General features: G+C 40.8%; 1 protein-coding gene across 11 annotated transcripts in view; it reads right to left on the bottom strand.

Moving 5' to 3' along the window:
• POU2F1 (POU class 2 homeobox 1) overlaps window positions 1–14,837 on the bottom strand; it is a 117,062-nt gene that overhangs the window by 69,251 nt on the left and 32,974 nt on the right. The gene's annotated exons all lie outside the window — the stretch shown is intronic.

Here is a 14,837-nt window from a genome sequence, read left to right as displayed (position 1 = left end):
AAACAGAAGAAATCAACATCTCAGAACAGCTACTATTTCCTCTTTGGGACACTGACTCTCAGCCCTAATTCTGGTGACTCACCCGTTAGTGTACTCACACATGCACGCACCCTTCCAATGCCACTCTTCCGTAGATACTTTTTGATTTCTGGTCTCCCCACATACACCACTTCCACGCTCAAAAATAGAAACTCGATTAGTACACTGTAAGACTTAACTACTTAAACATTTGTTTCCAAATTTTTTCAGATGTGTTGCAGAAAACATTAGAACTAAAAGGTTTGAAAATTGAGAAAATGGGATGTGCTGACAAATAGCTAACAGAGGAAGAAGCAGAGTACCATCTGCAATTACACCAGCAAGACTTTTTAGCTAGACCTTGCTTAGAATGCTAAACCCCAAATTCAAGAAACTGCTTTGAAGAATTTTGAAAGATACTAATTAATTAATTTAACAGCATCATTACAGTCTAAAAACCTGGATCTTCAAGGGAGAATGGGAACAATCTGATCTATGCTGATGTCACCTGATTTAAGAACAGAACATTTACAGGCAGGCAGCCACCCATTATCCCTCAGATTTTTATTAGTTTATTATTAAGCATTGAGGTTCTCCCATATTTCTCAAGGCTTCCACGGCCACTGTTCTACAAGGAGTTTACATACTCCAGTAAGGCATTCCTGCAGCAAGGTACCAAGGCAGTCTGTCAGCTCTGTGGTACGAAAACAAGAGCAGGTGAAAACTGAAACCAGCGGAGGAAATAGCACGAAGAGCACGTCAGCATACAGCGCTGTTTTAATCACTTTGTCTGGTCTTGGTCAAAAGGCAAGTTGATGTAGCAAGAATGAACAAGAAAGAAGCAAAGTACTTATGTGCCAAGACGTCATAATCCACAGAAATCCAGCTACAAACAGCCTGAAAGCTGCTAGCTGACCACTGCTGCTGACTTGAATGAAAATTGTTCCGCAGCCTTCTTAGGAAGTCGTCACAGTCATCGCTGGAAGAAGAGCAATTTCAGTGTTCAGGAAAAAAAGCCAGGCTAAGCTCTCCAGCAACACAATATTACACTGACATTTTAATATCGCACTGACCTGAACTAACATGCCAGCTTAAAAGAATGACCTGTGTTGCATTTTGCCTTCCTAATCCCTCACCATCACCGAGAAATTATTCATTACATATGAATAATTACTAAATAATAATACTAAAAAAGTTTGCAAATTCACCGAGATTTACTAAGTTAGAGGCATTAACACCAGAAGCCCCCTGTGCCGTTAGATTTCCAACAAGCCTCACAACAAAACGCACGAAAGGCTACAAAATTCAGAGCCCTGCATGAGTCTGCAAGAACCACAAATAAGAGCAGCTTTGCTGTCCAAAGTGTCAGTCTCCAAATGACAAGCCCTTTCTGCCTGCCTACTGGCTAGTCTACACTCCTTTTTTCTTCTTTTGAATTTTCCCCAACTTAAATTGAATGCAAATAAGCCAGGTGTGGTCCCCAGAGCAGTAATCTGCAGATAGTCCCCACCGAGTTCCCATAGCAACTTGCACAGCTGGCCATGAGAAAGAGGTTGTATCTGCTTCATTTTGGCTACAGTTTAAACACTCAGCAAGTGAAACACCAATTATGGCATCCTGTAAAGGAAACATCTACTAAAAAGCACATCCATTTTGCCTTGATTAATACAGGAAAATAAAAGTATGGATACGCTCCGAAGTTCAGCAGCTGCTCAGCATGCAAAATGAATATCTGCTATTTACAGAACAGGAGGCAATGTCTGCAAAGGAAATAGCTTTCCTCTTCTGCTGCAAGGTACTGAAGTTTAAGAAACACTACACCACTCAGAAAACGCCTGTCATCCTGCAAATTGTAATCAAGAAAACACAGCAGAAAGACAGAAAAGATAAATACAACTCCTGCGGATCAAGTTATAGGTCCTCCACAAGACAATGGCTCTCCTAAGTACTTTTTAGGTATTTCCAGTTGTAATTGTATTCTTTCTGTCTCAGCTTGCTAAGTCCCCATCTACAGACACAGCTCTCCTGTGACTGACAGGCAAGAGAAGAGTGGAAGACTTGTAGGTAAGGAACGTGGTTCGTTGCTTACAAGTACGTATCCTATCTTCTGCTCATCGCCCTCCTTCCCGCACCCTGCACGTGTAGCTCACTGCTCCTGCCTACGCCCACACCTCTGCTCCTGGCTGCTTCCCCCAGCCTCTCACCACATCCCCATGGGCTAACCCAGGGGCAGAAGGCCAGAGGCTCACCTGAAGCTGCAGGGAGCTGACTGGCCATACGAATGTACCTACCTGCTGGTCGGCTGAGCAGCCAAGCAGCAAAGGTAAGGACTGTGCTCTGTGCTTTGCCTGTAACACTGTCACGCACAGGACATCTCCCTGCTACTCGGCCAGTCGCAAAAAGCTGATATTTAGGTGAAAGTGCAAAAACGCAGGAGGCACATAAGACATCTTCCTCCCCCCCAACTTTCTTTCTCCCACAGATTACAATTCAGACTCGTTGGGGCAGTGGATGTTTATCAACACTGAGCAATCCTCGTGGGATTTTTCTCCCCAATGAATCTTTTCAACATTCCTTTGAGTCCATGTAAACTTTTAGGAGCCATCCTGCAGCAATAAGTCCCACACGCTGAAGACCTTCCTCTATTATTTTTTTCATGTTTTCTTCTGCAGCATCGCTCCATTCCCCTAGTTCTTGCACAAAGCCGACAATCTCTAGCCTACACAGACATCCATAAAAGTGGGAATGGCCTCCTCACAACGATCCCCAATGCTGCTTTCTGCATTTTTTTTTCATGTAGGGGGAGAAGAGCTACGCAGAACAACATAGCATTAACAGACCATGACACAACACTTTTTTCTAATTTTGCTCTGCACTTTGTTCTTTTCCTGGTGAAGTCCTGGCATTCAATTTGCTTTTTGACTACTCTTGAGCACAAAAATATAGCAGGCATTTCCATGAGAAATTGTACTATGAAAGACCTTGCACCTGGAGCAGGAAGAGTGCTTATCCTATACCATACTTAGGATCCTCGCTCTGACTTTTTCATCACTTTCATGAAAGCTACAGGAGCTTGGTATCATTGAAATATCATTTCTTTAATTTGGTTTCAATTGGCCAATTCCTTGAGGGAGAGCTGAAAGAAACAGTTGGACAGAAATGACACAAGCCTCTCTTTCCTTAGAAAATCTGGCTAAATATAAAAATAACAACATGATGCTTATTTCTTTCCGAAGAGTAGGCTGTTGATAGAAATAGACTCAATATCAGTCGGTTCCGTTTGTGCTGACTTCTCAGAACGCCTGTCCTTGTACCTTGTTTAACCCTCTGTCTACAAGAGATCTCTCTTTTTCAAGAAGAGAGAGGCAAGCTCACCCAGGAACATTCAGCTTGTAAACATATGAGGGGCCACTGTTATGCTAGCTGTTTTATATAAGATTAGGCGTTTATGTGTAAAAGGGAAATAAGCAAACAGAAACAGTGTAATGTATAGCTAACTTCCAGGGTACACATTTTATTCATTCATCCATCAACATACATAAAGCACTGTAAAGCTATGAACTTCACCTGTTACTTCACCTGTGGGAGCTATCCTTCATCCATCAAACCTGAAAGCTGCTCATTTGCTTAAGTAGTTTGAGTTTTCCTTCTCTACCCTTTCTGCATTCCCTTCCAAATTTCTTTTCAGACTAATCAGCAGCACTTCAAAGGAACAGCTGAGCTGGTGGCATTAAAATGACCAGGGAAACACACAAAGCTTTAACAGGGTACAACCACTGAGCAAGTGAAACATGCCATTTAGTGTTAAAAATGACTGCAAGCCCACTCAATTGAAAGAAATCATGATTCACTGGGGGTGGGATTTGTATTTCTATTCCCATATAGGCCTGGCACAGTTTGCACTTCTAGAACCAAACACCGTATTATTGTTACAGTCCATCTTAGATTAATAAAAGGCAAAGAATTAAAACCTGAAGTCTTTTGGTCTGTATTGCAAACAACAGGCATATACATTTTACAGAGAGAACTGAGATGGGCTTAAAGATGGCAGAGTCTGGAATTTGTGAATGTGAAAACTCAATAGATTCTGCACTGGAAACAGAAATGGCATTTAAAAAAAATATAGTACCAGTTAATACTGGTATAACAAAAGTATTTAATGTCAGGTGTTAAGGAGAAGACACTCCAAATGAAGTTACAGGTATGCACACACACAAATACACAATCTGACTCAGATGCATCTTTTCTACAACGAAGAGGCAGGTTTTGGAAATCTCAAAACCACAAAATATTTAAGCACACATTGATTCTGTTCTCTACAGCTCTTACCTCTGCTGCAAGTTTCTGTGTGTGAAAGTTGATGCATGCTGAGGATAAACTTGCAGTGTAATTGCCTATGTGTGATTACAATGTCACTTACTTATAAACAACTCAGGTGAGGGGGTAGATGGGATTCTGGAAAAGGCAAGAGGGTGGACTGAAGGCTTTCACTTCTGAAAAGTCTTGGAGACAAGCATAACATTTTTGAAACATTAAGCTCTCCTGTCTAACTCAGGCCTCAACTTCCAGGTGATAGGAATTATATGAACAATAGCGTACCCTCGGTACAACACTCCAAGAGATGGAGCTCCATTTTCTTAGCTTCAGCTACAAACTTGAGGCCCCCTTTTTTTTTATATATAAATACAAGGCATGTGTCAAGACTAAAATCACCCAGAATCAGCTTCCAGCAACTGGGTCTTGTCATACACCTTCGGCTGGTTAATGAGGCTTCCTTAAACTGAAGTCCCCTTACATATTGTGAGCAAGTTGCTTGCTCTAACTTGGGTTAATCAAAGATTCTGATTTTTAGAAAAGCTTATCAAACTGAATTTAACTCTGTACACATCACAACTCTTCTCAGAAGCATCTTTCTTTTGCTAGCAACTTTTCTAGTACTACAAATCTCCTATTACCAACTTAAGTGGTGGTATACCAGTGTAAACATTCCCAAATTGTAATTTATCACAATTCAATTCATATTTAGAGTCCACATGCTTCAGAGCGCAGGCTTTTCCAAAAGTGGAATCTACGTGTCTTCCACTGTACGTTTAGCGAGCACTATTGAGGCTAAATTAAAATACCTGGTTTGTTTCCCAGAAAGACTGGTGAATCTTAGATCCCATTGTAGTAACGGATCCGATATCTGTAACTCCACCCAGCGGCCTTTGAATCCTCTGAAAAACTTGACCGTTTCCATATTTCTTCCTGATCACTGGCAGACACAGAAGAGTACTTACCCAAGAAAAAGACATAGCTAGTAGATTCTGACTCTCCATTAACAACTACATTGGATTTTTCAGTTATCCTGTCCTTAATCCTTTTAGTACGTGTTCCTATTGATTTTGTATCACTTTAATTTGTTAATCAATACAGCAAGCCATTCTAAATCAAATGTATTATAAAGGAGTGTATTTTATCAATATAATTACAAAACAAAGCTTTAATCTTAACAAGGAATGAAAAAGCTTACAGCAAATTCATCTGACAAGACCTTCTCTCCTACCCCAGAAAAATCATATAAATTGACATGAGATAATTTTTGATCAATAAAAATAATCTAGTCTCTCAAGTAAGTGCAACTGGCTTCTAGTCTTTGAAATGAACCTGCACATTTTTCACATTATTGACCCACTCGTTTTTCCCACCACCTCTCTGCAGCTTCCTCGACAATTTTAGATTTACTGAAATGTAAGATCAACAAATTAGAGAGATTTCTTCCCAGTCACTGTAAATTACTAAATGCTAACTGACTCATGCTGCAGATTTTAGAAATCCAGCTCAGATATAGCCTGAAACATTCCCCCCCCCCTCTCTGTATTCATTTACTTTGAGAACAGCATTTTATCTCCATTTTTAGGAAACACTTAAGGCCACTCAGAAGCAGGTAGGTATCCAACAACGCTCAAAGCCTGCATTCTCACTCGTGACCCTGATGTTACAGAGTTAAGAACTTGTATGACCTTTTCCTTATCAGCAAACACGGTAGTTTTCAGTCATGCCAGCTCCAATCAGCAAGTTTAATGGGGAGAGGGGGGAAAAAATCTCTTCAGAAAACAGGTTTGGAAGTCTGCAAATTGCCAGCTATCTCAGGTATAATGGGGGGGGGGGGGGGGGGGGGAATTTTTTTTTTTTTTTTTTGTCCTCCAACTTGGTTTTGGTTGGTGGGTTGGGTTGTTCTGGTGTTTGGAGGTAGGGGGAGAAGTGCTGCTCCTTTCAACAGCAAGCTGCTGTGGTGGTTCACTTTGCCTCATGAAATCCTATCTGCAGAAATATTCATCCTTTATCACTGACACCCAACTGAGGGTTATATGTAAATTCTGCAACAGAGGCATTTACTGGCATTGCTTGAGCTTTATCAGCTTACTCAATACAAGCAGGAAAAGCAGATTAGGGTATTATTCCAAACAATTCTTTATGCACTTGTATTCTGATAGCTCAAGAAAGGCAGACATTGTAATTCTGTATGACCGCATCAGACAACGTATTCCAAACCACGCCTGTCCTCCTTGTTTGCCAACCAGGACATGACCACTTTGGAGAGAAAACACAGGCTGCTGCTTCCACAGGGCAGCAGGTAGCAGACTGATGAAGCTGTAGCTGGGACTAAGTCTCCCAAACCACCAGAAAGGTAACTGAAGACCAGACACCTAGCTGGACTGCTCTACCTCATCCATGGGAAAAGGGGGAGGGAGCCATTTAAAGAACTTACCATATTTTATTTTTCATTGAATTATTGTTATTTTTAATCTATAGCATCCCTTTAAATAGGGGTGTACGGGCAATTGACCTTCATGCAAGTCCTGTTGGTGTTACGTATGTACCAGGTAGGAGATGGACACCTTAAATGAGCCAGCATCTCTGAACTTATTCTTGATTGTCCTTATTTTTACATTATTAAAAATATCAGCCATCACTATTTGCATATTTCACTGAGTTCTGCATATCTCAGACTGCTTGGCTGCAATAGTCAACAGCCAGGCTCCACGGTCTGAAAGCTCCTTTGAACAGTGTCCCTTGCAATTTCTCTTTTAAATTTTACTTCATGGTGCAAGTTGGAACCTTACAGCATTACTTCAGCTTACAACTAATTTGTCCTACCTTTGCAATAAATCATCAGTTTGACTACTAACATTTTTTTTTTGTCCTGCCCAACTACAGAAACACGCACATCACATTTTATTGGCGAGTAGCTCACCTTATTGTTTTTTAATAGAGATTTTTAGTAATCTTTTAAGATAACCGCACATGAAATGAGAGGTATGTTCACTTCTAAGTCATGCACCTGCTATTTTAGCTGTGCTGTTAAAATTCTCTAAGTGGTAATGTTAACAGCACCGACCTCCCCAGCATTGATTTTGCCTTTCATGTGCTCCTCCTCACTTACAATTTTCATCATACACCCCTGCTGCAAGTAATCATCCTTGCTATTTCTTTGTCAGGTTTCTGGTTCCACTTTGATTACAGCAGACCCTGTACTTTCTCCAGAGGCTCTCTCGTCTGGAAAGAGATCTTGTGCATAGCAAAATTTAAACTTCGCTTCCTTAAGCCGTCTTTCCAGCTACACACTAACATTCAAATCAACAGGTAAAATCTGTTTAAACAGTCATAAGAACCTGTTGCAGAGAGATGGCTCGCCTACCTTAAAACTTGCCTGATAAATACTAGGTGCAAGAAACCTCACAGTGGACACCCATGGAATAGCCTACTTATCAGAGAAGTTTCTTCCTAATCCCCTTTAGTTAGCACGTTATTTGTTCCCTGTTGTATAATGGTTTTTCAATTCTTTACAAAGGCTTTACAAAGCTTTCATTTAACCTAACATAATGTACTGTAAATGAATAATCCCCTTTCTTTCCTGATCCTGTTAATCTTTTGGCCTCAGTTACATCTCACAGCAGTGAGATGCAAATGTTAATTATGCAAGAAGTATAAGATCTGTATTTTGATTTCCATCTGTCCAATACAAGTCCGGCACAAGAGGCAGATAACTGAGTGCTTTCCTATCACCATGGGAACGTGATTGCCAGGAACACACCAAGCACAACATCTCATATTGACTCCCAGAAGCCCCAGTCAAGTACCTTCTATCCATTAGAGCCTCCTTTCTCTCTTTTGTTGATTCATATTTTTCACCAACTCCTGATTATTCCCACTGTAGCTCACTCTTCCTGAGGACTGAAGAAACACCGTCTTATTCTGACTCACGTAATATTTCCCGCTTGATAGAGTTATGGCTGTCAATTTTCTCATCTACATAATTTATGTGAATGCAGAAGTACCTGAAGCATTTTATTGGTGTGGCAGCGGAAACAACCTAAATTGAGAAAGCTGCAGTTGCATCCCCCTCTTTCCCTGGCCATATCTTGTTCAGCATGATACCAGCACTCAACCGACACCCCCAGTTTGCAAGTTTTATGACAAGTTTCATGAGTTCAGAGAACTGGACAGCAGAAGCTTAACCCTCCTGAAAAACAATTTCTGCCTACTCAGCCCCCTAACCTGGACGACTCTGGTGTTACGACAAGTGCAATGGAGCAAATGCTACTGAGGGTGGGACTGAACAGAAGTCTAGTTTGGTTTGAGTTGTTTAAATCACAGCCTCACATTACATTTAGATATCATACCGAATTCAATCTAACAGTATCCACCACTGGAACAGAAGGATCTCCTCTTCTTTCCTTCCTCCAGTCACAACACGGTGGCTCTACCTCTGCCCTCATACTGGAGGCACAGTATGTTGACTTAACTATGTGTAGAACCACAATTCAGTACATAGACTCCTCCTTCTGAAACAGCAGCGTATGGTTATACTCTAAAGTCTGTAAAGAATGATGTTGTAAACAGATATACATAGGAGTCACCACTCCGGTCACCATCACACATCCACAGTTCAGAGCAGGTGCTGCTGGTAGCCAATTGCTACCTTCTTTGGTACATTAACAGCAGTACAATGTAAAGTTAGCTTTCCTCTCAAGTAAAGCACTGGACTGTGATCACCTCAAGTCTCACACTGCAAAACACGCTTGCACTCTTATGTTCTGAGCTTCGTTCACCTACAAGGCAACATGCAAAAACTAATACATCAAACAGCGCCAAGAGAAAGCCACAGCCACATCAAGACATTTTGTCAACACAGACTCAGGACAGTTGAAGCAGTGTTCATCTCTTAGAATTACTAGTCAGATGGTATTGATCAACAGCTGAAAGATAAGCATACTCAAGATCAGTTGATATACTGCTCTGACTGCAAAAGAAAAAAACACACACCGTTGAGTTCTGTCAACTCTTTCTACCGATGGAGAGTGTAAAGACATCCTGAAACTCCTCCTTCTGTGTTGTTTCTACTTCCCAGCATGGTAATGAGAAACAAGATGACAGAGCCCAAGCCATAGAAATATTTATCTTGGGTTGAACCAAGATCTGATACATATAATATTCTAAAGGAGAAAGCTAAAAAAGCTGGCACAGCACTGCTCAACTTCAGGGTTTTCCTTAAACTCAGTCTATTTGCACTTTAACAGAAAGAAAGCCTTCAAGAAAATATAGGTGGCTAAATATCGTTCTCACATTTTGCTCAAGTTATACAAAGCTTTTCCCCCTCAAAACGATGCAAGACGGAAGCGTTAAGAAAACACAGGCAGTAGCAATGTAATTCAGTGGGCAATCAAACTAGCAAAGGTTCTTTTCTAAAGTACTTGCCTCTTGCAGTTTTCTCTCTAACCAGATTATGACTAAAGTAAGAGCTTGTCCCTTTTGGTACATCAGGGACTCCACCTACAAAAAAGCTGTTCTACGTGTCCTCATTTCCAGAAAAGTTTAAATCCACATCACCCCAGAACAAGAACCCATGTGGCAGAGAAGCAATCTTTTTGGCAAGCGTTTCTTTTGGCAACCGCGGCTCCTGCAACACTTTCCATGCCCCTGCACTTGCTTCCACCCCTGCTCTACTCCCTCGGTTGTGCCCGTGTGATTGCTTGTACTGCCTCCCAGGAGCAGGATTAAAGAATTGATCCAGGTTGAAAGTAACTGTACAGTTCACCGTACAGAAGAGTTGTCTACCCTAAGGGCACATTCTATAAATACTCACTATAGATTAAGGATGAGGTTCTGATTTCATGAGCTTTTCCTGCAATAAGCGTGTTTATAAAAGACTTCTTCTCTGCATTAGTGTTCTGATAATTGATGAGACTTCCATTAGTACTGAATTCTTTTCCTTCATTGGAGCATTAGCAGAATTTCTTCTATCTGACCACCTACTACAAAGTGCTTAAGAAACCAGTTGCCTCCTTGAGACATCCATGCCCCTGTCATATGTAAGCAAGTGGACAAGGGATGGAAAAAGTTGTAAGAGAAAAGATTTGATTGTGTTGACTGTTGATCCCAGTTTTCTTTGGAAATCAGGCTTAAAGATACTCTGCCAAAAAAAAAATCCTGTCAATCAAAGTGAGGTTTAATAAAGCTTACACAGGCTTTCAGTATCATATTTAAATTACAGCTTGTAAACAGGTTAACAAAAATATACTCCCAAATAAAAAAATCTCTTGTCAATACATCATTTTTCCTTGCCACCTAGAAGCTACGTAAAGGCATAATCACTCTGCTCTTAAATCTCATTTTGTTCTCTCCCACTCTATAAACACACTGCATATTCCAAAACCACTCACCCTCAATTTGTGGGATAAGCCACTCTTATATCTACCTTGTTTGCATCATAAATGCACTGTAAACCCAGGTTAAGGTGCAAGAAAAGATGTCTAGGTCTCAAAGTAGATGCAAAGAATGTAAATGTTTGAAATCAGGACTGAAACATTATGTGCTCTAGGAGGACAAGCCTCAGAGATCCAACTTTGCACAAAGGGAAATGCTATACCCAAATTTAATCAAAATCCACTGGGCACAGCAGTTGACTTCACAGCTCTGGTGACCTGAAAAGTAGTTTAAATAGAGAGGAAGATAACTATTTTCAAGTTCTCACTTCCATTCCTCACTACTTCTCCACCTTTCCCCATGAAGGAGGAAAGTTCCACAAGCAACGTTTTTCCAGGTTCCTCCTCAGGAAATTCTCTCAGAGAGTAAGAGAGCTGCCATCTGTTACTTGGAGCAACACACCTTTTTAAATAGCACATGCTGAAACGCAAGAAAAAAAATCATTTTAATTTTAAAGCAACGCTGCCACTTTGAACTTCTATGCACATCAAACAAGCTCAAAACACATTTGAAGAAACAATGTCTGCAACTTCAACACACACCTTTCCAAAAAGCCTGGACTGCAGTACAGCTTGCATAAACAAATGTAGCAGGAGCAGAGGGGGCAAAGCTGTCCCAGTAATGCTGTATCTGCCTCACAACAGTTTGGCTCTGTTCAGCTTTCTCCACCTGAAAAAATACTGTTGTTACCACCTATGAGGAAGACAGGCTACATGACATTTCGTATCATATATATACATTATGCAATGTTTTACACACCAGTGAACACTAAGTAGCATTTCTGTTATTTTAATAGCATTTAGCCCATTTGTACACAGCATACTTTTAATCTATGCCACTAATCCTCATTTCCCTATGAGCAAAAAGGGAACATTTTAAGTTTCTTGCTTAATACCTACATCGGTTCTGACTACCCGAAGACCTGTTAATTTTGCTCTGCCACTGCCTAGTAAAATTGCTGAGCAGCTTACTTCAGGCAAAGCAATACAAACACCGTATAATAAATACTTGTTATATTGGAAGATTTTTTGAAGTTGCATGAGTTGGGTCTTTTTTTACTATGAATAACATAAGTTTTGCAGGTATAAATGGCATACGTCACTATTCCAGCCCAGAAAACCTTGATTTCTTAAAATTAAACAATAAAGAAGTGAGCATTTAAAGCTCTCCCTTTACTACTACCGCCAGTACATTTCAGCAGAAAAAAAAGATACCTCTGCTAGCACAGAACACAACCAGATATGCACGTTTTCTCCAAGAAACAAAATACCCATGGCTCTGCAGTCTTCATTGGATTAATTTTTTCTCCACCCGTGCCCTGTGCAAACTCCAGCTTGCTTTAAACCAAAGACCTTTATGGTTTTAAGTCCCTGGAGATGCTGAGAAGGTGTTCTCAGTGGAGCAAACTTTTCCAGAGAAATCACACTCTGATTTGAGAGAATTCATTTCTTTTGGCCTTTGGGAGCACTGCGAGTCGCATGTATTTGTTCAAGTCTTTACCTAGCAAGAGCAGAATCCCTTCTAGGCTTTGTCAGGTTTGTGCTGATCTTGCAACATCTGGCTGTGTATGGCTATATTGTTCACATTTTTAATTTTGTGCATCAAGGAGTTTCAACCTAATCTTTTAAATAAGTGTTTCTCAGTCCTTTAAAACAGGAACTTAAGACAAACCTTCCAGAAATACCAAAACACTTACAGAGTTAAAATGTATCATTCTGAACAAGAAAGAAACAGTTGATTAGTTTATAACAAAAATATCCAACTAGAAAGTCACAGTGAGGTAAAGCTTTGAAGACTGAAGTGAAGTGCTGTGTAGGCACATGAAACACTTCTAATATTGACAAAAAGATCACAAAAGGCATTAGCAGATACAAGAGGTATCCCAAGTGGCACAAAAACAATTTTATACATTTGAAATATAAAATGTTATTATTCAGAAAAAAAAAGTTAAAAAAGTAAAAACAAGGAAACAAAAAATAAAAGACTGCGGAGGAAGGGAAAAAGTTAATTTAAGAGCAGCCCTTCCATTTCACACAGCCACAAACATCTCAAGCACCTACATTATAACTGCTCACATAATTAATTCAGCCTAGCAGTCAGAAACAGCAATACTGAGACACCCACAGTTCAGCATCAGTCTACGCTTCGCTGTAAGGAAATTTTTCCTGAAGACAGATGCCACCCGGAGGAACAAAACCAGAAAAACAATCCACTGCCTGACCAGAGGCAACACAGGGAGAGATTAGAACTGCGAGCCTTGCTCTCCTCCTGAGACTTCCAGCCTGCGTTCGCAGAACAAACCCATGCAGCCGACAGCAGCAGCAATTTTCTGAGCTGAGACAAAGCAAAGCAGCACTGTGGCTACCAGACATGCAAAGGAAAAAGCAGAATGGCCTCTTGGAAGGGCTGCACACATTGCTCCTAATGGTGAGCACAACCATGAGCACTACTTCTCAGTACCTCGGATCACACAAGTGTTCAGTGCACACCGGTGAGCCAGAAGACAGGGGTTTTTACTCACTAACTGTAATTTTTATTTTTAAAGTGGGTTGTCAGCAGTGGTTCTCTGTTTAGGAAACCTGTGTTCTCTCAGCTGAGAAAATTACATCTTCTGGGGAAAGGAACTGTTGGGCCGTGCCCATGCCTCCCTTGGAGAGCCGAGCGCTTACAAACAACAGTCGATAAGCAGCCACAAGCACGACAGCTTCATTTCCTTTCTACTTTCTTGCATTGTATGTTAATACACAGCAGGAAATGTAGATCTCTTTGAAATAGTAATTTGTTATGTTAATTAAACTATCCAGGTACAGATATGTCCAGAGAGGTTGCAGAGTCTTCTTCTCTGGAGATATTCCAAACCCTCCTGGATGCCATCCTGTGCGACGTGCTCTAGGTGATCCTGCTCAGCATGGGGTTGGACTAGGTCATCTTCAGAGGTCCCTGCCAACCACAGCCATTCTGTGATCCAGAAGTACCCACGTGGCCTCAACGTAAAACTGCATTTTGCTGGACTACCCTCTTCCAGCGCGGGTACTATGCCCAGAAACTGATGAGGAAGACCCAGTACTTTCTTACAGACCGCGAATTCCAGGCAGCAACTCCAAAGCACAAGCCATCTATACAATGCCCCTGACCTCACCACAAACAAAGTTACTTCAACACAGCATTACAATATATCCTCATATAAATATTTTGGAAAAGAAATCAAGGGAGAAAGCTGAGGTTGGGGCATCTTCTCTCAAAGTAAATCAGAGAACTGCTAAATGGAGACAGCTTACATCTCTCTAGGTGACAGGTTAGGACTACACTTTAAGAAGTACTCCACATCAAAAACCTTCTGTTGAGAACTGATCTCTCCAAGTTTTAATCACTACATACACATCCAAAAGTCAGTGCAACAGACTTGCCAGGGACTAAATGAGGTTTAGACAGGTAGATACACAGACAGAAGAAAGGATCTAACTTAAAGGAGTTAAGATTATGACGGTAGTCCTATCTTCTCTGTATAGACTGCTCTGTCATGGTAAGCAGAAAAATGAACAGATCTGATCAGAATATAGGTTTCATGGCCTTCTTCACTCCTGTTGCTGCTTTTAGCACAAAATTCTACTGGAAGGGTTAATATTCCTAGAAGTGGAAAATCCTGATCTATGAAGAAAGAAATATAATGCTCACCATATTAACTTCGGGCACAGGAGACCTGGTTTCAGACCTCCCCATTTCTAACGTGCGGACAAGTCACGAGAAAATCCACAGGAGATAATTAGGCACCAATTTTATCCTGATGGTACTTTTAACTAAGTAATTCCACACGAGAGAAGTGCTATATCTAAATACCTTTATGGGCTTGCCCTTAGTGCCTCAGTTATTATCTCTAAAAATCCTTCCTGCCTCACAGGATATTGTGAGGAAAGATCACGAGGCTCTCAGATACTGCAGTGACAATGATCTAAAACAGAGATATATGGCTTGATTCCAATCCCAGAACAGAGAAAATCAGCTAGAAATAGTTCTAAGCATAAAGTCTTTAAAAATTTCCACATTCAGATGTGCAGCACCAGAAAGTGGAA

The sequence above is a fragment of the Anas acuta genome, chromosome 1, assembly GCF_963932015.1.
Source record: "Anas acuta chromosome 1, bAnaAcu1.1, whole genome shotgun sequence".
In the NCBI taxonomy this organism is placed as follows: Eukaryota; Metazoa; Chordata; class Aves; order Anseriformes; family Anatidae; genus Anas; species Anas acuta.
The sequence above is the reverse complement of the archived record's forward strand: the minus strand, read 5'-3'. Positions and strand labels throughout refer to the sequence as shown.